The 26,062-nt window shown below is 38.1% G+C and overlaps 1 pseudogene; it reads right to left on the bottom strand.

The window, feature by feature from the left end:
- Positions 1–17,268, bottom strand: part of LOC100341021 (lysophospholipid acyltransferase LPCAT4 pseudogene) — a 136,757-nt pseudogene extending 119,489 nt beyond the window's left edge.
- Positions 17,269–26,062: the final 8,794 nt, after the last annotated feature.

Below are 26,062 nucleotides of genomic sequence, written 5' to 3'. Positions count from 1 at the left end.
AAATAACTTGCTAGATCCCGGAGTCGGGGGTCACCATTCACTAAGTGACAGGCAAAGGAAATCAGAAGGGCTCACTGGCAGGTAGATAATGGATGTCAAAGAACGCCTGCGTGAGTCATAAGCAGCCAGAGTTTATACATTATCTAGCAAACAAATATTTTCTGAGCACTGTGCTAGGTGATGGGGCCAGTGACCGAAATAATTACCATTCTCAAAAAATTGTCACTGTTCTCAAGGGAACACGAGCCTGGCAGGTTGATATAGAAAGAATTACAGCAGCTAATAACTGCTATAAAGTGAGTGATTCAAAATGGTACATATCTGCTAAGCAGGCAACGCATACCATCTTGCTAATCTTCATAACCAACATATGAAATACACATTATTATCTCTATTTTTCCACAGATAAAATTAGGAATCGAGAGGTTATGTTATATGGCTTAGGTGCACCTTATTAAATGACAAAGATGCTATTTGAACCTAGCCTTATCGGACTCCTGAGACAGGGACCTTTTTCTACACCTTGCTGTTTCCTTCTCCTGGGGATACAAATAATCAAGTCAAATTTTCTTCCAGGAACACTGAGGTGAACAGATAAGACTTAACAGAGAAAAGTATCTCTTGGGATTGAGGAATGAATTTTTCTGGTACATTTCATTGGCTAATTAAAAAAAAAAAAGAAATGCTGGCGTGTTGCTAGGTAGTCTATATTTTATTCCATTTCAAGTTGGGAAAATACCTTGCTTCAAAGCTTTGTTTTGTATATATATTTTTTGTGGGGTGGATCACATTGTAGGCAATTTGGAGAAAATGTTTATAGTTGTACAGCCTGAGAATCTGGTCCTTCCCCAACACATATTTTAACATATAGCAAAACACAGCTACAATATAGTCCTGCTGTTCTTGGAGCAGAGCTGGATTCCGGAACACATAAACAAGATTGTAACTATAGGAAACGGGAGATAATCCTCTCACAGTCCTTAGCGTTTGTAAAGCTTTTATTAGAGCCTCATGTGTACAACTGGCTGAAGCAATTTAAACAAGATATGTGGAACCTGGAGAGAATCCAGAGGAGAGAGTCAGTAATGATGTAAAAATTCTTCAGTCTGCTTCATGGAAGAAAAGAATTCAGCTCAACAAACACTCATGTGCAAGGCACCACAGGGGAAGATGCACAGATGCAGCCTAAGAGGGCTGGGCCCACATCTGTTTTACTAATACGTCCCGAGTTTCCAGGCCTATTCTGGGCACATACTAGCACCTCAATCCATGGATGATGAATTTAATCAAAGGCCTGCTAATCTAGTGGGACTGCAAAAATAAAAGGAAGCCTGCAATGTGAGGAACAAGAGGTGAAGGATATAGTAAATGTACAAAGAAGGAGAGAAGGGAGCGATTAATTTTGACATGGAGAAGCCTAGTGTTTGAGATGGGCTTTGAACTATAGGGGACCTTTCTATAGGTTAAACAGAGACTGAACCTTTCTGGCTGCAGAGTCTGTCTGTAAAAAGACGAAATAGTAGGAGGGTTCATGCTGTATTTATGGAACGCAGGAGGGTAGAGCTGTAATGCAAAGTTCATGGGAGGAAGTGAAATAGAAAAAACAAAACTGGAAATTCAGTTGATCTAGGGCTAGGAGGATGGGAACGTTATGTTAAGAACTTCATTCTTTAGGCAATAGAGAAAATGAGAGCTCACATTATTGAACTATGGTAGTATTGTTTTATGGAGAGTAAATATGCAATTTACAAACATTATCTTACTTAACCCTCAAAACCACACTGAAGCTTAGAGAGTTTAAATAATATTCCTGAGATCACGTATCTGGTTCACAGCATATCTGTCTGAATCTAGATCTGTTTGACTCCAGTTCCAGCACTATTAATGATTAAACTAAACATAATATCAGTAGTTTAGGAGGAATGACTGATATGATTATAATTAAATCATCAAGGTCCGGCGCTGTGTCATAGCTGGTAAAGACACAGCCTGCAGTGCCAGCATACCATATGGGTGTTGGTTCGAGTCCCAGCTGCTCCACTTCCAATGCAGCTCTCTGCTATGGCCTGGGAAAGTAATGGAAGATGGCCCAAGTCCTTGGGCCCCTGCACCCATGTGAGAAATCCGGAAGAAGCTCCTAGTTCCTGGCTTAGGATTGGTGCAGCTGAGAATTGCTGCCAATTGGGGAGTGAACCAGCACATGGAAGACCTCTCTCTCTCTCTCTCTCTCTCTCTCTCTCTGCCTCTCCTCTCTCTCTGTGTAACTTGACTTTCAAATAAATAAATAAATCTTTAAAAAAGTCCAGCTCTCTGCTGTGGCCCGGGGAGTCAGTGGAGGATGGCCCAGGTCCTTGGGCCCTGCACCCCATGGGAGACCAGGAGGAAGCACCTGGCTCCTGGCTTTGGATCGGTGCAGCGTGCCAGCCTCAACATGCCGGCTGTAGCGGCCATTTGGAGGGTGAACCAACAGAAAAAGGAAGACCTTTCTCTCTGTCTCTGTCTCTCTCTCTCTCTCTCTTTCTCTCTCACTGTCTAACTCTGCCTGTCAAAAAAATTATATCATCAGTTTGAAGAATACATTAAAATACAGGAGGGCAGAAGTAATGAAACCGTTAAGATTATTGCAATGATCCAAGAAAAATAATCATTTGGGCATAGCTATAGAAATGGCAGTTCAATTGAAAGCAGGATTTAGATATAAAGAAATGCCAAAAACAATCTACCAAGGACTCACATAGTTGGAGTAGGTATTTGCCATTAGTGCTGTTTGCCAAATAATTCCAGTTCTTTCTTTTTCTAGATGCATTGAACGTACTTTCTTCCTGTGGTTGGGTGGGGTGATGTGAGTAGTTCACAATAACACATTTTGTGTAGAAGTGAAGCACCTTGTTTCTTGTCTGCATATTTGGTTGTCAATGTAGGGCCCTCCGGATCTTTCTTTACCATTGTGGCTGGCCATATTTGAGAAGGTGACCTCTCTCTCTGGTCCCTGGGTGGCTTAGAGAGCCTGCTACCCATAAACATTTAAGGTACTAGATTTGTTTGTTATTGTAGAAAACCTAGCCTGCATTTCTTGTTGAGGTCCACTGTGTTTTCAACTGGTGAGTTCCCAGTTTCTTCGCTGTCTCTCCAGCAAAGGCCCTGACTGAGATCTTGGTTTTATTCACTCGTCTTCTCTTTCCTTCTTACTGTGTCAAGTTCCTGTTTTCTTTCAGCATTTTCAAAACCATTGTACCCACCCGCATGGACTGTTGTGCCCAATGCTCTATAAAGTATGTGAAACAGAGAGAAAAAATAATACAGGAGGTAAAGGAGGAGGCTTATATGTATTGAATACTTCTTATGTGACTTGAACTTTTCATGAATTATAGTCCTCAAAAAGAATATACTAAGTAGATTATATTATTTATCCAACATTTAGATGAGAATCTGAGATATTTTGTGGTTAATAGCGATTGGCTTAATGATTAGCTAAATGTTCAAGTCAGGGTTTGAGCCTGGGTGAATTTCCCCTAGTTTCCACATTCATGTACATTATGCTACTCTTTCATCAGTTTCCCTGGTAAGGAAGACTGGGATGATGGTTATGCAAAATTAGTTGAAAGTGAGAGAGTAGGAGTCTTAGATGTGTACTGAAATGTGATTTACATTTTTAAAATATTTTAAAGAACAGTTGGAACTTTCAAAGTAGAGCATTGGACAATTTTAAGTAAGTTTTTTTGAGTAAATGTAATATTGGGAGAAAAATTCAAAGTTACGGAATGGGTGTTGTACAGTGGGTTAAGACACTGCTTGGGATGCCTGCATCCCATACTGGAGTGCTGTCTCAAGTCCTGGCTGCTTTGTTTTCAATCCAGATTCCTGGTAATGCACATGGGAAGTCAAAGGGTAACGGACCAGCTGCAGTTCCCAGCTCCTGGCTTTGGCCTGGCCTCGATCTGGCTCTTGCAAGCATTTGAGAAGTGAACTAGCTGATGGAAAGTTGAACTCTCTCTCTCACTTCTTTTTGTATTTCTCTCTCTCTGTGACTATTCCTTTCGTGTACATAAATGTCTCTTTAGAAAAGAAGTCAAAACTAACGTGGTAGACAGAATCATGAATCCCCAAAGAAGTCTACACCTAATCCCCAAATCTGTGACTCTGTTATCTTACAAAGGGTTCCGCAGGTGTGGTTAAGGTAAAATATGGAAATGGGATTTTATGAATGTTCCTACAGTAATCACACAAGTCACTATTAGAAGCACAGAAGGAGATGTTGCAATGAAAGCAAACAGAGATTTGAGACTCAGAGAGACAGTTAAAGATGCTACACCATTAACTTTGAAAGTGAAAAAGGATTACAATAGTATCTGTAAGGATTTGAAAAAGTATTTGAATAGAGCACTGATGTGACTTTTGCTGAATGCGTAAATGAATGAATGACCATTAAAAAAGGAAAAAGTGTATCACCCTAACTTCCGTTAACAACAAACAAGAAAACTACGAGTCACTGAGTGTCTCTACTATGGGCTTGTGTCTATTCATGTGTCTTTAAAGATGTATTTGTTTTTTGAAAGGCAGAGCTTCAGAGAGGCAGAGAGAAAGAGAGAGAAAGAGAGGTCTTCCATATGCTGGTTTACTCCTCAAATGGCTGTAATGGCTGGAGCTGGGCTGATCGAAGCCAGGAGCCAAGAGCTTTCTCCAGGTCTCCCACACGGGTGCAGGGGCCCAAGCTCTTGGGCCATCTTCTACTGCTTTCCCAGGCCATAGTGCAGAGCTGGATCAGAAGTGGAGCAGCCGGAACTTGAACTTGCGTCTATATGGGATGCTCGCACTGCAGGGGCAGCTTTACCTACTATGCCACAGCATAGGCCCTTATTTATGTGCCTTTTTATGATCAAATCCCTTGCTATAATCAGAAACCTGGGGAGCAAGATCAACTCTAATTTGGTCGGTTGCCCGTTTCTTGTTTATAGTTCTATAACATTTACTTAGATTGGAAAAAAGAAGTTTCCCAGTGGTTTGTGTGGATTCCTACATATGGCTTGTTATGGTAAATATTAGTAGGGGAATTCCCTGGCAAAAAGTAAATTCTAATATAATTGTAATTCTCATCTTGTGATTTGATTATTGTTTTTAGCCGTTCTTTATACTCCTGTGGAACTGTTGTCTTTCTACTTTTTACTTGCTGAATAGTATGATAAGTTATACAGTAAGCCTATGATTTTAGTGTGAATTGATATTATGCTTCTGCAAAAATTAATAGACAAAAAGAAGGAAAGTTGGGGGAGAGCAGCACTGTGGCACAGCGGGTTAACACCCTGACCTGAAGCACCGACATCCCATATGGGTGCCTGTTCGAGACCTGGCTATTCCAACTCTGATCCAGCTCTCTGCTATGGACTGGGAAAACAGTAGAAGATGACCCAAATCCTTGGGCCCCTGTACCTGCGTGGGAGACCTGAAGGAAGCTCCTGGCTCCTGGCTTCAGATCGGCTCAAGTCCGGCCATTGCAGCCATCTAGGGAGTAAACCAGCGGATGGAAGATCTCTCTCTCTCTCTTGCCTCCCCTTCTCTCTCTGTGTAACTCTGACTTTCAAATAAATAAATAAATCTTAAAAAATAAAAATAAAGTAAAAAGAGGGAGATTGAGGGAGAGGGGAGTGAAGGAAATATGGTTATTCTAGAATTGTACCTATTAAATACATGACAGCTGTTCTCTTTTTTAAAATAAAAATTTAAAAAGAGAAAAAATAAAAACATAATATTCTTTTATCTCTTTCAGTCATTGGGAAACATTCTGTTTGCACTCATGGTATCAACTTCAGATTATCTTTCATTAAACTCACTGTTCCAGTCATGGAGGACATAAAGTTAATTGACCAAGACATGCCCTCAAGAAGCTAACAGTCTAGTGAGACAAAATATAAACAAATCACATTAATAGGATGTGCTCCTTGACATAATGGAGGATGCACTGCCTGCTGTGGGGATATGCTGGATCGGGCACTTTGTTTATTTTCATGAATTAGAGTTTCATAAAATATTGTCCATGGATCGCTACCAGAAAAATCTCTAGGAGGGTGGAGGGAAGGGGATATTAAAATGTAAAATTCTGCACCCCATCCTAAACCTGCTGAATCAGACTCTCTAGGGATAGGGCTTGGAAATCCGCTTTTACAACAAGGCTCCTAATGATTTTCACCCACACTAAAACTTGAGCACTACTGCCGCATATTCTTTCTTTCCTCCAAGGAAGCCTGGCAACAACGCTGAACACAAAACCAGCTGCAATGAGCTGGTTTACAGCTCTGCAGTGTCACAGGGGAATTTGGATGGTAGTCATTGCCACAAGGCACACAGATCGGAAAATTCAGAACTGAAAATAGAACAGCACAGTCCCCTAAGCTACTCTTCAGATTTCCAGCCAATGCTGTTGCCTGTGTTTGGAACCTAAATACTACTGTGGGTGATATGCTTCGTTATTTTTTCTTATCCACTGTGACTTAATTATTTGGGGGAAACACTAGGCTTTTGAGGAAGTCATTCTTTTACCACTGATATGCCACCTGTAATTTTCCTCAAGGTCACATGGACATAATGACAGAATGAGAACCAGGCATCATCTTTTCCCCTTAGAAGGTGTTTTGCTATGTGATTCTATTAGGGAATAGCTCCAATAAAGATCACTCTAGTCATGGAGACCTTCTGAATCTCATTTCTTAGGGTCACATATTCATGTTTATGCCTATGTTCATTTCCATGGTCTCTCATCCCAATGTTTGCAAATTTAGTTTGCCTTGAAATACTCTGAATAGTTTCTTCTGACTTGCATTTCCCTAGTCTCATGACTCAGCAGAACAGCCTGAAAATATTCCTAAAGTATAACTTTCATAAGGTCAGTGTATTGGCCAGTCTTATTGAGTCAAAGAACAGAGTTTTGCACTGACTACATAAAATGCAAGGGCATTATCGGAAGGGATTGTCTACTTTCTTAGTCTCTTTTGTGGTCTGCATGGTTTCAGAACATGATTCTATCAACAAATTTCCTCTTTTTAACTCTTACTTCCATCTGAATAGCCCATTATACAGTCAATCGGATTGAGTTAAGCAATAATCATCACTCATGTTAGGTGGATCTCTGGGCTGAGTATCCTCCCTGATCCAATTCCTTGTCAGCTCAGTGCTAAGAACTGTCTCTCTTAGCTTCCTAAGCTGAAGGGTCTGGGTGAGGACACTTGCAACCTCCCGGCTCAGAAACTGCGAATGAATCTCTGTGAAAGCCACAAAAGGTTTACTTTCTCTCTCTGATTTCAGTTTCTCTGATAACATGATGCTTCCCTAAATTGTCAATGATATTACTCACTGGTCTCCAGTGTGCACACACTGCCATAGTTAGACAAATTTTCCTTCAATTCTTTCTGCATACTGGACACATTTGTGCCTCTATAGCCTAGAGTAATCTTACTCCACCACAGGCACATACTTCACTGATTTCCATGTATTGATGACTTAGGCATTTTACCAAAGTTCTCCCATTCTGCAAGATTCAGATACTGTGGCCTCAAAGTAGCTTGTTCAAGGATTTTGTACCATGTTTATTCCTTCTTTACTTCCTTTTTTATCTTTATTTTTTCTTTCTCTGTCTCTCTCTCTCTCTCTCTCTTTCTTTCTTTCTTCTTTTTTCTTTGTTTATTTTATTTGACATGAGAGAAAGAGAGAGAGAGAGAGAAATAGTGAGATATCTTTCACCCATGGGTTCACTCTCCAAATACCTGCATAGCCAGGGCTGGGCCAGACCAAAGCCAGGAGCTAGGAACTCAATTGTTGTATCCTCCATTAGAGACAAGGTCCCAGTTGTTTGGGTCGTAACAAGCTGCCTTCCAGGCCCATTAGCAGGAAGCTGGAATCAGGAGCGGAGCTGGGACCTGGCAGCCAGTCACTGTAATATGGGATGTGGGCCTCCTAATTGGAGTCTTAACTGCTAGGTCACATGCCCATCCCCTTTTTCATTCATTTTGAACACCATAAGTACTATCTTATTAACTGTACCTTATAATATGATCTCTATGTAGTGTGTTTTTTGTATAATATTTTGTTCTTCTCATTAAAGTCTACACATCAGTATTGGCTTAGTTCTCTGCTCCTTGTATTATTTCCATATGTTATTGTGTTGTTGGCATGGTGCCCAGCTCAGCTGTAGACATATAATCAGGGTTTCAATAAGCATTGTATAGATCATGAAAAACAGGAAAAAATTGTTAAACAGGAAAGTCTTTGAATCATTTCTTCAAGCGTGATGACCAGTGGTATCATTCAGTCATTAGGAAACTTATTTCCAGTATGAAGCCCGATCAACAAGTAATTTTTTTTTACCAAAGAAAGACCATTTTTAAAATCCTTCCTTATCAAAACATTTCAAAATAAGTTTGTCTGATTAAAGCACAGAACACAGAAAAATTTTCTTGAATTTATTTGGGGATTTATCTATTGGAAAAAAAATAGGAAGGGCAAGACATTTAAGACAGACAAAAATGGCTTAAGCAAAAGCATGAAAACCAGCACATTCTTGATGTGACCTGGAGTTGCTGTTTCATCATAACTGAGGTTTAGAACCTAACTGTCTTATATAACACCATATCTTCTAATGTGGACAGCATATAGCATGTCATGAAATATTTCCTGAAAGCTGGCCCAGGTTTAAAAAATCAAAAGAAACCTTTCTCAGAACATTCCGAATGAATCCAAAGCATCCCTCAGAGTAAATTTATGTGGAAGAAAATGTGTACATATTACTTAATATTGTAACCACATTGTCTTTTAATGAAAGTAAGCTAATACTTTGTGGAAACACAATGATAAAACTATATCAATAAACACGATGATAAAACTATAAAACAATAATGAGGGTACTGAAACAAACATGGCAATTCTAGCACTAAATGCAATGGGATAGATTTCTACTGTGCTTCCTAGACTGCGGACAATGAGGTAGGAAGCACACAGCCCAGCACAGAATGCAGCTCAAATGAGATTAATTTTTCCTGTGGGATTATGCATGATTGTATTTATTTTTAAAAGATTTACCAATTTACCCCAAATTCCAAGTTACACACAGAGAGAGGAGAGGTAGAAAGAGACAGAGGTCTTACATCTGCTGGTTCACACCCCAGTTGGCTGCAATGACCAGAGTTGCGCGATCTGAAGCCAGGAACCTGGAGCTTCTTCTGGGGTCTCCCATGCAGTGCAGGGGCCCAAGCACTTGGGTCATCCTCCACTGCTTTCCCAGACCACAGCAGGGAGCCGGATCAGAAGTGGAGCAGCCAGGATGCTGGCACTGAAGGCGGCGGCCCTACCTGTCACACCACAGCGCCAGCCCCGTATGACTCTACTTTACAAAGATGGTTGCAACATATCTTTCATCCCAAATATTTTTCTTCCGTATGATTTTACCACTTCCGTATCAGGAGGTTGAGAATGAATCCTTCCAGGCCACCCCATGCTCCAAATCTGCTCTGTAACTCATAGAATATGGCCAGAGTGATGGAGCAAGGCATTTGAAACCAGGCTAAAAGGCTTTCAAACCTTACTGCTTGGCCACATGCACATGTAGATTTTCTGATTGTCAGACCTAGAGAAGCTAGGCAATGGCCATGTGAATGAATTAGCCATGTTTGCAGTGTACACCATAACTTCCAGCACACAGTCACTTGTGTCACTTGTAGCTGAAGCTTCAGACATAAAGTGTCCTATTTGAATTTCTGACTCTCAAAATCTGCGGGCATCCTAAGTAATGTCTGCATTATGCTATGAAGTTTGGGATGATTTGTCATGCAACAACAGATAAACAGAAGAGGCTCCATGTTCTAAGGGCCAAGTTTGAACTTTTGCAGAGGACAAGAGAATATTTTCCCCCTTGACATCTGGAACACCTGAAAATGATATTATCAAAGGGAGAATTAACTACCAGCACTGGAAAATATCATACTTTCTAAGAGTGAATTTTGGAAAACTTACAGTAAGTGGAGAGTATGAATTAATGGAGAAGAATATAAAATGAACTCAGAAATAGAAGGTTTGGTAATCAGCACCTACTTGGGAGAACAATTAGAAATTGACTTGATTGAAATACATAGAAGAGAATAGAGAAGAATTTCAAAAAAGGGGAAATTTATTGGGATCTTGAAAGTTCTATAAATAAGTTGAAATTTAGAAAAAGACTAAGAGTACAGTGCTTTCATTCTGCTCAAAAGTATTTATCAAACTTAATAAAAGGCTGTTAGAGTAACTACAATCACAATAATTTAGAGAGGAGTCTAGAGAAGCAGCAAAAGTGATGATTCCTGGATGAAAAGACCAGAGCATCTGGCAGAAAACATGAGGGACAGTGGGAACTTGTGGAAATGATGGAAGAAAATGGGATAATTTTGTGCCAAACTGTAATTGGAGATTAATCATAAATTCTTGCTTCCTATGATTTCTCTCCATAATTCCAAAGCATGTCTATAGTTGGTAGTGAAGGTCAACTGGGGAAAAAAGTGTACTTTGAGATAGTTTCAAGATAGAGATGTGTATTTTTAAATAACACTAAGAAAAGATGCTTTCATGTGCATATTTGTGTTCTTGGATTTTTCATTCAAATCTGTAAATTATGGTTCTCAAACTAGACTAACAAAACATTGCACTTGCTATAGTAGACTTTAGGCCAAATACTTCAAAATTCTATTTATCAGCTATAGGACCTAGAGCTGGTAACACTGCTTGAACTTTGTTTTCATACTAGGGAACTATTAATTGAATATTACATTGAATTTTGGAATAATGATGAATAAATAGATGTGGGAAAGTTTTGCATTCTGTAAAATGGTATACAGATAAAATATTGTCATTATGAAGCTATCTAGTTAGTTTTGGAGGACTCCCAAGAGTAAGTTAGAATGTTTAAGTTGGTCAAGGGAATTTGTTGTGGGCATAGAGCCCTGAGAGGTATCCAAACTGGGTTAGTATTTGGATTTTATATGGGGCCATCAAGAGAGACATAGTTGCCTGGGCTGAGTATCAAATAAGTTTATTGAATGGTAGATCAAAATAGATTCACTGTTTGGGAAAAGGAATCAGGAATGAGCATGGAGATAACAATTAGTTGGTAGAGACTGTGTTGACTCCAAAGGTGAGAAATGAGGAGTCAACAAAGATTGTACAGAGAAATAGATTTTAATATACTGGAGGAGTGAAGTCAGAGAGACGCAGATGGATTTCAGTAAGAGGGTCAGAGACAGTGGAATGACCAGTTTGCTTTGTCTGTAGATGTCTTGATGTGTGGCCTCTAACCAAAAGGCTTGTAATTCTCAGATATGATTAATTCTTAAGAGCTACATCTTCTTCATTTAAAATATATTCTCAAGTTTGCTATGCCTAATACTTTGTAATATAGTTATATTCTCTTGTCATATTCTCTATGATATTTTGGGATCCCTCAACTTCTTAAATCTTAAATGATTTCTACAAATTTGCAAAAATGAAAGGTCACTCTTTTGGCTATAAATTTCTATAGGTTTTGACAAGTTTTACATACTGTCAGGTATCCATCAGTACAGATTCATACGAAAGAGTTTCATTGCACTAAAACTATCCCTTGTGTTTCACCTATTCATGGATACATCTCCCTGTTGTCCCCTGGCAACCACTGAACTGTTTACTGTCTTTAAAGTTTTCACTTTTCCTTTTTCTTTAAGGACGCCATTTCCTTTTTTTTTCTTTTTTTTTCTTTTTTTTTTTAATTTGACAGAGTTAGAAAGTGAGAGAGACAGAGAGAAAGGTCTTGCTTCTGTTGGTTCACCCCCCAAATGGCTGCTACAGGCGGCGCACTGCGCCGATCCGAAGCCGGGATCCGGTGCTTCCTCCTGGTCTCCCTTGAGGGTGCTGGGGCCCAAGCACTTGAGCCATCCTCCATTGCCCTCCCGGGCCACAGCAGAGAGCTGGACTGGAAGAGAAGAGCAACCGGGACAAGAACCTGGCGCCCATATGGGGTGCTGGCGCCACAGGCAGAGGATTAACCAAGTGAGCCATGGCAATGGCCCCGTTGACTCCATTTCTTTATTTACTAGATTTAGTACAATTACATTGATGAATAACAAACATACAGAGAAGTGTACAAATCACATGTGTACCACTTAATACAGTTTCACAAAGTGATCAAACCTGCCTAACAGCACCCACATCATGAATTTTTTAAAAGATTTTTATTTATTTATTTGAAAGGCAGAAGCATAGGTAGAAAGAGAGAGAGAGACCTTCCATCCTCTGGTTCACTCCTCTAATGGCCTCAGTGGCTGGAGCTGGGCCAGTCCAAAGCCAAGAGCCAGGAGATTCTTCTGGGTCTCCCACATGGGTACAGGGGCCCAAGCACTTGGGCCATCTTCTACCGCTTTTCCAGGCCATAGAAGAGAGCTGAATCTGAAATGGAGCAACCGGTCTTCAAACCAGCACCTGTTTGGGATGCCAGCATTGCAGTTTTACCCACTACATCACAGCGCCAGCCCCTACACCATGAATTTTTTTTTTAATTTTATTTATTTATTCAAATGGCCGAGTTACAAAGAGAGGAGGAGAATTCTAAGTACTTGGGTGTCTTCCACTGCTTTCCTAGGCACACTAGCAGGGAGCTAGATTGGAAGTGGAGTATCTGGGACTCAACTGGGACCTATATGGGATGCTGGGGCGGGCCACAGGCTGTGGCTTAACTTGTTACTCCACAAGACCAGCCACACACATAATGAAATTGAATTTAATTTGAACCCAAGAATTCCTTGAACCCTCTCTGATCTGCACATGGTATTGTTGAGATTCTCCATGTAAGACTGTAAGTTAAATTAATGTTGTTGACTGTGGTTGTGTTCTTAATTCTTATTAATGTATAATATTCCTGTAAATGAGTATTAGATTATTATACTTTGGGACAATGATAAATAGTATTTTTGTGAACATTCTCATACATAACATTATTGTCAAAATTTCTACATTTTTATTTGAGGTATCTATGATTGGAATATCTGGGTCATAAGTAATGAACTAACCTTCGTCAATCTTGATGGTCTCCAATTCATAATGGTTTGACCTTGAATTTTTGTACCTTACCATGGTACAAAAGTAATTTATCATCAGTACATAACTATATCTATATATCTATGCATATTACACATAGTTTAATTCTTGAAATTTTGAATTTTGATGCTTTTCTAGGCTAGCAATCTGTGTTATAACATTTTCTTGAAATACTGTACAGTATGTAGTTTTTTCAGACTGGCTTCTTTCACATGACAGTGTGCTCTGGAGGTTCACCTACATCTTTGTGTGACTTCATAGTGCACTACTTTTGATTACTAAAGAGCATTCAATTGTGTGGATGTCCCATAATTTGTTTATAATTAGTTCACCTCTGGAAGGACATGCTGGTTATTTACATCTTTGTGATTATGAGTAAAACTTTGATAAACATTCACAGGCAGCTTAGTGTGGGCATTATTTTCTAAGTCAGCTGGGGAAATAGCTAGAAGCCCAAGTTCTGGATCATATGGTAAGATTGTGCTTTGCTTTGTAAGAAACTGCTGAACTGCTTAGCAGAGTGGTGGCATTGCATTCCCAGAAGAATGAATGAAATTATTTATTGCTCTGCATCCTTGCCAACAAAGATAAAGTCAGTGTTTTGGATTTTAGCTGTTCTAATCAGCATGTACTACTATTTCACTGTTGTTATAATTTGCATGTCCCTAATAATAAATGATGCCAAACATCTTCTCCCATATGCTTATTTTCCATGGATAGCCCCTCTTTGATGAGCTTTGCAGACCATTGACCCATTTTGAAATTGGTTGTTTGATTATTATCGTTGAGTATTAGAATTATTTTAATATTCTGGATATAATTCCCTTATCAAGAATGTTATTTACAAATATTTTCTCCCATCCTTTGACTTGAATTTAATTTTCTTGAGAGTGTACTTCAGAGAAGTTTTCAATGTTGATAAGGTTCAACTTACCAATTTTTTTCTTCATGGATTGTGCTTTTCTGATTATATTTAAAAACCCATCACCAAACTCAAGATTATAAAGACTTTTTTCACCTATGCTTTCCCCCTAATATGTAATAGTTTAGCATTCTCTAATTAGGTCTGTGATGCATTATTTTTTTGTCTGAGTTCCAAAGTTTGTTTCTAGGTTCTTTTTTTTTTCTCATATATGAGCATCCAATTGTTCCAGCATTATTTGTTGAAAATATTTTCTTTCTCTATTGAATTGCCTTTATGCCATCATAAGTAATCAGCTGCATATATTTTTGTGGATCTATTTATGGAGGCTAGCCAGCTATACAATAAGAGGGCACAGTCCTTACTAGATTTGCACATGTAAGACATGAGCCACATGTTCAAAGGGGTCCCCAAGACCACCCTCAATTCAGACCAGTTGGCTGCTGAGATGGTTAATTTTATATGTCAACTTGCATAGGCTATAGTTCCAAGATATTTAATCACACAATAATCTGGATATTGCTGTCAGGGTATTTTGTAAATCTGGTTAACATCTCCATCAAATTACTTTGAGGAAAAGAGTCTATCCTCTGTAATACGGATGGGTTCATTCAAACAGTGAAGGCCTTGAGAGGAAACACTGAAGTTCCCTAGAGAAGACAAAATTCTGCCTCACCTACAACATCAACTCCCACCTGAATTTTGGGTCTGCTCGTTTGTCTTACACACTGTGGCATTAAGACTGCAAGCTTAACCCTTGCGTGAACATTTTGGCTGCAGACCTGCTCTATAAATTTTGAACTTTCTACATTGTGTGAGCTAATTCCTTTAAAAATGGCATGTTAAATTGGCAAACAAACAAGCTGTCTGCACATTAATGTTTATTGGAGCTCAATTCACGATAGCTAAGACCTGGAACCAACCCAAATGCCCATCAACAGTAGACTGGATAAAGAAATTATGGGACATGTACTCTATAGAATACTATACAGCAGTCAAAAACAACGAAACCCGGTCATTTGCAACAAGATGGAGGAATTTGGAAAACATCATGCTGAGTGAATTAAGCCAGTCCCAAAGGGACAAATATCATATGTTCTCCCTGATTGGCGACAACTAACTGAGGACCAAAGGGGAAACTTGTTGAAATGAAATGGACACTATGAGAAACAGTGACTTGATCAGCTCTTGTTCTGACGGTTAATGTACAATGCAATATTTTACCCATTTTAGTATTTTTTTTTTGTTCTAGTACCATTGGTTGAACTCTGTAATTAACACACTATTTTTCTTAGGTGTTTAAATTTTAACCGAAAAGTGATCCCTGTTAGGAATTTGGAAAACATTATGCTGAGTGAAATAAGCCAATCCCAAAGGGACAAATACCACTTGTTCTCCTTGATGGGTGACAACTAACTGAGCACCAAAAAGGAAACCTGTTAAAGTGAAATGAACACTATGAGAAACGGTGACTTGATCAGCCCTCACCCTGACTGTTGATGAGCAACTTGATATGTTATCCCTCTTAGTATTTTTTTTTGTTTGTTCTACTTAATACTTTTGGTTGAATACTATAATCAATACACAATTCTTCTTAAGTGCTGAAACTTAACTGAAAAGTGATCGCTGTTAAATATAAGAGTGAGAATAAGAGAGGGAAGAGATGTGCAATTCGGGACATGCTCAAGCTGACTTGCCCCAAATGGTAGAGTTAGAAACATACCAGGGGACTCCAATTTAATCCCATCAAGGTGGCATGTACCAATGCCATCTCACTAGTCCCAGTGATCAATTTCTGTTCACAATTGATCATAATGATAGGACTAAGAACCAAAGGGATCACATAAACAAAAATAGTGTCTGCAAATACTAGCTGATAGAATCAAAAAGGGAGAGAATGATCCAACATGGGAAGTGAGACACACAGCAGACCCATAGAATGGCAGATGTCCTAAACAGCACTCTGGCCTCATAATCATCCCTTAAGGCATGCGGATCTGGCTGAAAAGCCCATGAGAGTATTTCAGGCATGGAAAGCCAAGACACTCTGGGGGGGGGGAAAAAAAACTAAATGAAAGATCTCTGCGAGTGAGATCCCAGTGGAAAGAACGGGCCATCAAAGAAGGAGGTACCTTTCTCTGAAGGGAGGAAAGAACTTCCACTTTGACCATGGCCTGGTCTAAATATTATCAGAGTCAGTGAACTCGGGGGGCTTCCATAGCCTTGGCAGCTCATGACAAGAGCCCAGGGTGATTACTGATGCCATAAACAAGAGTGTCAATTTGTTAAGTCAACAACAGGAGTCACTGTGCACTTACTCCTCATGGAGGATCTCTGTTCTTAGTGTGCTGTACATTGAGATTTAATGCTGTAACTAGTACTCAAACAGTATTTTTCACTTTATGTTTCTGTGTGGGAGCAAACTGTTGAAATCTTAATTAATGTATGCTAAACTGATCTTCTGTATATAAAGAGAAATGAAAATGAATCTTGATGTGAATGGAAGGGGAGAGGGAGTGGAAAGGGGAGGGTTGTGGGTGGGAGGGACGTTATGTGGGGGAAGACATTGTAATCCATAAGCTGTACTTTGGAAATTTATATTCATTAAATAAAAGTTAAAAAAATGGCATATATACGTTTATCATATATATATATGTATGTGTGTGCACATAAGGTGTCATATATATTAGATTATATATGAAAATGTATACTAAATTATAAAATTTAATAAATATGTAAATATATACACAACTGTGTACAGTATGTCAAAAAAGTTTGTGGAAAAGTTAAACTAAAAGTTGTTTATTTTGGTGCAAAAGAATTTTTGAGTATATGCATAATTATTTTATAATATGTATTTCCAGAAACATTTTGAAGTCTCTTCATACATATATATGGTACATGCATGTTTTCTTTTATATATATATTCTTTCCATATATATTTTTCTTCATAACTCTGACTAATATAGCTATACATTTTTAAAAAAATTCTAGAGTACACATGACCATTCATGTTCAATAATTCACTCCAACTGAAATTAGGGACACACCATACTTATAATTCACAGCAGTAAAAGAACATATATTAAAACAAGCCAAAGGAAAAGATGCATGAACTGAGCTCAGGCGGTGTCTCAACTTGAGACTTCTGCTTGCGTCTTTTCCTGTGGAGTCATAGGCAGTATTACCTTCCATCCAGGATTTGCCCTTGTATACACCGAGGATTGCCACACAGGAAGCTCATTGGAGCCTTTGGTGGACATGATTATTTTGAGGTGCTTCATTATATACTTCAGACTCTAACCTCTTGGGACACTCAGTCTATATTTTTTCTGGAGATCAGATTTGTTATGCCATGGCCCAAATCTTCCATCATAAATCATATTATTAGACTGGTAGCCAAAGCCCCCAGGCCACCAAGAAGCTAAAGATCACCTCCAAGTAGTTAAAGTTGAAGGTCAGAGCTTTCTTTGAGAAAATAATTTTTTACTAGATTTTGAACTTGAAATTATGCTTAAATATATATGATATTTATAATATTACTGGTGTTGAAAAATACTATATAAGATTTTTAAATAAATTATATTGTATTCCTTTTCTTTCAGAAAGTGTACCATAATTTACAAGTTTAAATATTTTGAAATACCACTCTTAAAATTTTTTAGTAGGGAAGTATTAAAATTGGTCTATTTTTGTATCCTGGCTTCTTAGTTATGAAATACTCCTATATTAGTACATAGTGTGTGACTATTTTTCAGTGATTGGTATTCTTACCATACTATGAAAGAGTCTCCTCATTGATTTCTGTTCATTATTTTTTATTTCTATTTTAAAATTTTCTTTAAGTTATACAAGTTTCACGTATTTCACATATACAGATTTAGGAACTTAGTGATACTTCCCACTGTGCCCTCCTGCCCATGCTCCAGCCTCTCTTCATCCTCCCTGTCCCATTCCCAGTCTTCATTTTAACAAAGATCTACTTTCAACTTACGTAATGATTGTAAAGTTAATCCTTCACTACATGGAAGATTCAACAAGCAGTATGAAGAAGAAAAAACTGTTCTTCAACAGAAGAGACAATGGCTGTAACAATCATCAAATTGCAAAAATGCCCTTTTTACTCCAATACACTACATTTCTGGTAATCTTTTAGCTACCTCGGATCACGGAGAGCATGTAGTATCTGTCTTTTTGGGACAGGCTTATTTCACTAAGTGTAACAGTTCCCAGTTGCATTCATCTTGTTGCAAAAGACAGGATTTCTTTTTTTTTTTCCAGCTGAGAATTACTTCGTATGTATAAATACCATATTTTTTTTTATCCAGTCAACAGCTGATGGACATTTGTGTTGAATCCATATCTTAGCTATTGTAAATTGAGCTGCAATGAACATATGGGTACAGATAACTCTTTCATATGGTGATTTCTTTTGGTTCGTGCAAATCCCCAGGAGTGGGATGGCTGGATCATATGGTACATCTGTATTCAGATTTCTGAGGTACCTCTATACTGTCTTGAAGTGGCTGCACAAGTTTACATTTCCATGAACAGTGGATTACGGTACCTTTTCCCTCACATCCTCCCCAGTATTCGTTGTTTGTTGATTTCTGTATGAGAGCCATTCTAACTGAGGTGAGGTGAAACCTCATTGTGGTTTTGATTTGCATTTCCCTAATTCATTAATTTATAATACTTTCAGAATATCAACTCTTGAAAAAATTTAACTAAAACCAAAAAACTGTCTACTGTCATTTCAAGTACACTAGTGCTTCAGTCCTACTGCAACTTACTTTGAGATTTAGACTGAGTTAGCATAATTAGCCTAAGGCAATAGGCTGATTTTTTTTGGGAGGTGGTTATTTTCCCCATAAAAATGAAGCCATAAACAATGGCTAAGGCCATATTATGAAATATGCAATGTTTATGGGCGGTACTGCTTGGGTGGTTCCACAGAAAAACATTTTGAACGTACAATGTTTCATTCTTCCTCTATTCTCCTAGGCTGCCCCTGCTGAGTCTGTAGGGTGATTATGTCTGATTCAGTAGTCTGTAATACTCTCATCTCACTTGGAAGTGTTGCATACAAATCATCCATTAAAAAGGAAGACTGGGAGATATCATTGAATGCTGTTTTAAGTTTCGGTAGATGCCTTTTCAATTCTGCGTAGCTTCAGGGGAGGCATCCCTGAAACTGCTTTCATTTAAAGTTTCTCTCATTTCCTCACTAATTCATAAATTCATTTTCCCTTACACATAGCTTCATCATTTTGCTTTCCTCTTTTGTACACTGTTGTGGTGAAGCAGGGAATGGAGAAATGATTAATGTCTGGGGTAACATGCATATTTTTGAGTCAGTAATTTTGTCTTGAAAATGTTCTACAACTGAGTCTGGTCTAGACGAACCCTGTGTGTTACCTGTTTGAGGTCATAGCCTTTGACTTGGTTCTCACGGAAGGGGAAAGATTGCGCAGTGTTAAGTGACAGACTTTTGTTCTTGCTAAGCGTATCAAATTTTGAAACAGATTCTTTATAAAACTTTCTTGTTAATTCTATATTAAATATTTGTCTTATTGATAGCCAGACTACTATGTTGAACTATTATTCTATAAATGGCATCAGCTGCCCAGAGTTTTGCCAGACTTGAAAGTGATTATATAATCTTAGAATTACATTAGTCTGCAGTCATTTATTTTACTGAATATTAGTTAATTCACATTAGCTTAGCAAATATTATACCACTACCAATCTTGTAAAGATTGTGATTAAAATATTGCATTCAAACAACATGAACTAATGTATACAACTTTTATATAGAAAATATGTTCATATAAACTTAAAATTATATATTTTTGAGAGCTAAATGTTTACAAGTTTGTTCTAAACTTGAATATTTTTAAACTTATGAAATGAGTAAAAGACATTTGCAGGTTTTTATACTGACTTTAGATTTTATGCTTATAACCTTGAATATATATTAAGATTAATTTATTTGTAAAAGTTAATCTAGCTTGATATTTGTCCATATATTAACAAGGGTGGGATTTTATAATAAATGATTCCCCACCATGCTAACCATATGGAGTAGAACTCTGTTCTCTCAATCACCCAATCATTTGTTATATTCCATGGGTTATGAATCCCTTGGTCTACCTCTTAATGAAGCTACTAAATCCTGCTTTGTCCTTATTAAAATAAGAATAAAAGAATGCTGGATTAATTGAATGTAAAGGGATATTATTTAGTATATAGCAGCTACTCGGCTTACAGTTTGTTCTCACATTTACTATTACTCAATATTCTGAACAATTAACTGCTAACATCCATCATTATAGGTGAATTATCATGGGAAGATTTTTTTTTTTTTTTGACAGGCAGAGTGGACAGTGAGAGAGAGAGAGAGAGAGAGAGAGAAAGGTCTTCCTTTGCCATTGGAGGTTCACCCTCCAATGGCCGCCGCGGCAGGCGCATCACACTGATCCGAAGGCGGGAGCCAGGTGCTTCCTCCTGGTCTCCCATGGGGTGCAGGGCCCAAGCACTTGGGCCATCCTCCACTGCACTCCCTGGCCACAGCAGAGAGCTGGCCTGGAAGAGGGGCAACCGGGACAGAATCCGGCGCCCCGACCGGGACTAGAACCCGGTGTGCTGGCGCCACAAGGCGGAGGATTAGCCTAGTGAGCCGAGGTGCCAGCCTCATGGGAAGATTCGTAAACTGTGTGTTTTATTGCTTGGTACTTACTGATCTATATTCTTTGAGGTCTCTATCATATCTTAATTAGATTACTTAAGAGGAAAACTATCCTGAATGTTAGAAGATGCAGAAAAAAATTATGTGAAATTACACGATTTTCGTCTTGCTGTGTGTATGTGTATGTTTTCAAGATTTATTTATACAGAAGACAAAGTGATGGAGAAGAGAGAGAGATCTTCCCTTTACTCCCCAAATGCTACAACAGCTGGGTTTGGGCCAGGCTAAAGCCAGGAACCGAGAACTCCATCTAGGTCTCCCCTGAGGGAAACAGTGTCCCAAGCACCTAACCACCTTCTGCTGCCTTCCGAGGAGCATTAACTGGGAGCTGGATCTGAAGCAAAGCAGCTAGGACTCAAACTGGATCCCTGATAACAGGATGCTAGTTTTGCAAGCTGTGATTTAACCTGCTGTACTACAGTGCAGGTCCATTGTATGTTTTTAAATATACATAGCTCTGAAACATTATAAATATATTAAAATAATGCACATTCTTATTCATTGCATTGTAGATTTCGGAGTGAGAATGGGTAAGCATTATAAGATTGCGCAAATGATTTTGACTTATTTAATTTTTGGAAATAAGACCTGATTTCCATTAATTAGAGCAGTAATGTTGAAAATATTAGGATATTGTGTACTATAAAAGGCTGATAGGGGCCGGCAATGTGGCCTAGCAGCTAAAGTCACCACCTGCATTGCTGGCATCTCATATGGGTGCTGATTTGAGTCCCGGTGCTTCACTTCTGATCCAGCTCCCTGCTAATGTACTTGGGAGAGCAGTGGAAGATGGCCCAAGTCCTTAGGTCCCTATACCCACGTGGGAGACTGGGAAGAAACTCCTGGCTCCTGGCTTCTGATTGTTCAGCTCTAGCTATCTGGCTATCTGGGGAGTGAACCAATGGATGGAAGACCTCTCTCTCTCTCTCTCTGCCTCTGTGCTCTTTCTCTCTGTAACTCTGCCTTTCAAATAAATAAATAAAAATCTTAAAAACAAAAACAAAGTCGCCCTTTAAAAAAAGAAAACTGATATATTGGGGCCAGCATTGTGTTATGGTGGTTTAAGCTACTGACTGTAATGAAGCCGGCATCCCATTTGGGAGCCAGTTCAAGTTCAGGTAGTCAGGCCTCTGCATTCAAGTGGGAGACCTGGATGAAGCTCGTTGCTCCTAGCTTTGACCTGGCCTAACCATGGCCATTTCTGCCATTTGGGGAGTAAACCAGTAGATGGAAGAGTTCTCTCTGTGTCTCCTTCTTTCTCTGTAATTCTGCCTTTCAAGTAAATAAATCCTTAAATAAAAAGCTGACACAGATTTAAAAAAATCTACCCCTTACATTAACCTGCGATAGCAAAAAAAAAAAAAAAAAAAAAAAAAAAAAAAAGGTTACTTACGGTATGTAATTTGGTATTTTTATGGCTTTTGTTGCATAGATTGAATTGTCTTTGCTGCAATTTCATTGGCTTACAGTCAAGGACATTATAGAACACAGTTCTATGAAATGTACTACTGTGTCTACTGTCAGATATTTTTGTGATATATAGATAATCAGCAAGAGCATAAAACTTGCTGAAAGTTGTATTTTCTAAAAATGACTTCAAAAACATTTTCCATTCTCAAGTGCTCCTGTGCAATGTGACCTTGTCATTCTTCTATTACAAGGTGGAACTGTTTCTCCTACTCCCCAAAATCTAGATGGGCTTTGAGACTAACTGCTTCAGCAGATATAATTCAGCTTCTACCATAATCCTCTTTAATTTCTAGCTTTTTTGTTTGCTCCACCAAGTATCTTGGTATCCATGCTGTGTGTAACCCAAATGATTTGGAGAGACAATACATGGGTGGCTTGGTAGGCAGACTCTGTTGAGATTGTAGTGGAAAACTTAGTCACATTACTGTAAGCCGGCTAACATTGGGCTGTAGCTTCATGAGAAACCCAGTGTGGTTACTACTCTACCGAAGCCAATGAACCAATGGGAATGTCAGAATAATGTTTCAAGACCCTAGTTTTTGGAGAGTAGTTTTGATACACAGCAACAGATTTCAGGACAGAAATTAAATGAGTAAAACATTTATATTAAAGTTTTAACTTTCATTTTATGACTGTCCTTTTGTTTTTCCTTTGATTCTTTATATTCATATTATCTAGTTTGTACTTAATCCATATTTGTGAAGTGCCTTAAGTTCATTTTGTAAGAAGGTAGTACATACAGAATTATGTGTGAAATTTGTATCATGTTCAAGTCAAAAAATATATATTAATCTACTTACTTTTTGTCAGTCTTTTAAAGAAAATGGAAGAATGTTAAGAAATAACATTATATTTCTGCTTCCAAGGAAATAGAGTTTTGGTGAGCAAGAGAGAGCTCTCTGTTTGCTAACTATTATTGGGACAAGTGGAAAACAAAATGTTTGGCTATGTGGAGTCATTTAGCTTATTCAATCTGTGCAGGCAAATCTGCTTGGAAAGAGTCACACAATGCTAAATATGTGTAGCACACAGAAGAATAAAGAACTATATTCCTACCCCCTGAGATATTGTATATCAGAAGGATGAGATATGCAGTTGAGGATGACAGATATCACAAAATGTTTGAATTCTGAAATTGGGAGCCAAAAAAATTCTGGATTCATTTTTCTCCAAAATTTGTAATTTTTAGTTTACTAAATATAAAAACTAGAAATGACCTTTGCATAATAAAGAAACCTTATTGTTCAGGAAATATGCAAAACATTTAAACATCACTAGTAGGTAAACCAAATTCATTCTATATATGAATAACAGGCATTAATTAATATTTCTTCTTTTTTATTTAAGTTGTCTTTATTATATTTTCTTAAGCATTGAAATGACAAATTTGCTTTTACTTTCAAAGACATCGGGATTTTGTTTTAAAATAACTTAGTTTCTATAGTTTCATATTTGCAAGATCAAATGGAATGACTGCAAATATCCTGGAAAAAAAAAGAAAAGAAAATACCTACTAACACCCATTTAGAGTTCTCCCTCGTTTATAAAGACACATGGAAAACTGAGAATACCAAATGGTCTTTGCTTTATATGAATATAAAGCGACAATATATCTCAAGTTCATGAAAATGCTAATAGTATTAATATTTAAAGATATAGTGATACAAACTTTATATGAAAAAAAAACACTTTAATTTTAATCAAAATGGAAGACATAAGCCCCCTCAGGGCAGTTTTTATGTGTATGGAGCACTGGAGGACCTGAACTTAACTCCATTTCGCAAAAATCATCAACAATGCCAAATGTTTCAAATTGTCTCTGACATATTTCCAGCTCTACAATGGAAAGCAATGAAACTTGGAGCTAAGAGATTTTGGGTGACAGAGAATGGCAGTTGGGAAAGTGGATTCCGGGTGTCACAGAAAATAGAGAAAACAAATGTATGATTTCACTTTACTATAACTCACTTTTGTTTTTACAGTTCCCTGGTTTGTTTCAGAAATAACATGCTGATAAATACAAAATGTGGAAGTTCACATTCTATGCAAGCAATTTAAATGTAGGTTTTATTGGTTTGTTTGATTTTTACTGGGGAATTCCACTCTACACATAGAACAGTTACTAGCACCTGGCAGGTGCCTAGCCAACTGTTGTTCATCCAGGCTCCGATAATAGTGGCTCATACTTAGTTGCCACTTGCCCTGTGCTAAAGAAACACTGCGTTCATTATCTCCAATTTATTAAGTAATTTAACTTTCACAGAAATGTTATGATGGAAGCGCTGTTTTTATCTCTATTTCGGGAATGAGAAACGGAGGCACAATACTGTAACTTGCTCAAGATTGCAGAAGTAACTATTGTGGAAATGCAGTTGTAGTCCAGACCCTCTGCAGAGTTTGAGCTGATGTATGCAGCCCTGCCCTGCTTCTCAGAGAGGAAATTCTAAGATGTTGAGAGGTGAGTGTTTATTTACACATTCCTTTAGGAGCATCTGAGAAATTGATCTGAGTGGGAAGATCAAATTGCAGGGCTGATGCGGTTGTGCCGAGGAGTTGGCAGCCCTTAGGAACAAGAAGCAATGTTGTTTTGAATAATTACTTCTCTCACTTGGGTCACACAAGGTCTGGCAGAAAAGCCTCCTGCATTAGATGGAGTGAAAGATGTAGTTGTCATGATTGCCGAGTGGGCTGAAGTGACAGAATGAATGACCCCGTCGGCGCAGTGCCTCTCTCTAGGAGCCAGAATGCACAGAACAGCAGAGGAATTTTAGGATAATTTGAGCAATATTTGAAGCAGTGGCAACACATGGTGTTTCTTCACAGCAGGCGGCAGTGGCAGGGAGTCTGTTTTAGGGCTCTGTTCTGATCACCTAAAGCTTCCAAAGCTTAACTGACTGCCAGGATAATTAACCCCCCTGCATACTGGCGGTTCTTTTAGATCCACTTCTGATACATTAAGGAACAGAAAGAAAATAATCATTTTCAGGTTGAGCAGCTTGGCCCTTAGTTGCTGATATATGGCAAATTGCAGCTCAATAGGAAATGAAACCACATTTCTTCAGGACAATTTTGAAAGAACCCTGTTATTTTTTCCCTTATGTTGGAGAGCATAAAATTGTAATATACCTTATAGATTTTATTATTTACAATGCCTCAAAGTGGGAGGTGGAATTAGAAATATAGTGCATTGGCACCGGAAGAGATCTGTCGCAGCTAAGCTAACCCTCTCATTTTACGTTAATCATAACTATCACACAAACCTGTGAGGTGCAACGTCTGAATGAAACACCAAGGAACATGTTCTAAACTCGCAGAATGCCTACCAGTCTTAATGCATGCTGAAGCCATGAATCCAGGGCAAATAATTAAAGCACTTTCTACTTAAAGAAAAAGGCTCCTGGAGCATTGTGTATCGCAAATTCATGGTTTGTTTTTCACTGAATAGTTACAAGAAATAACAAGCCATCTTTACATCATTGAAAGGGTTTTGGTGTTTTGGTTTATCAATGTGAGTTCACATACATCATAGGAAAAATCACTATAGATATTTATTATTTTCAACAACAGAAAAAACCAAGCCATATGTCATAAAGAACATTATTCTCAAAAGGCATTAAAATCTTCTAATATATTATTATTAATATTTGCTATTATGTATATATGTTGCATTGTTCCAGATTATATACCAGCTACGCAATTTATTGTCTTTCTTCAACATAAACTATTATCCAGCCACTGAAAAAATTAATAAATGGAAATAGTAATTGTCTGATTTGATCAGTTCATAATGTTTCCCATGTGTTGAAACGTTGCATTATATCTCATAATAAAAATGTACA

Source organism: Oryctolagus cuniculus, chromosome 7, assembly GCF_964237555.1.
Source record: "Oryctolagus cuniculus chromosome 7, mOryCun1.1, whole genome shotgun sequence".
Lineage (NCBI taxonomy): Eukaryota > Metazoa > Chordata > Mammalia > Lagomorpha > Leporidae > Oryctolagus > Oryctolagus cuniculus.
The sequence above is the reverse complement of the archived record's forward strand: the minus strand, read 5'-3'. Positions and strand labels throughout refer to the sequence as shown.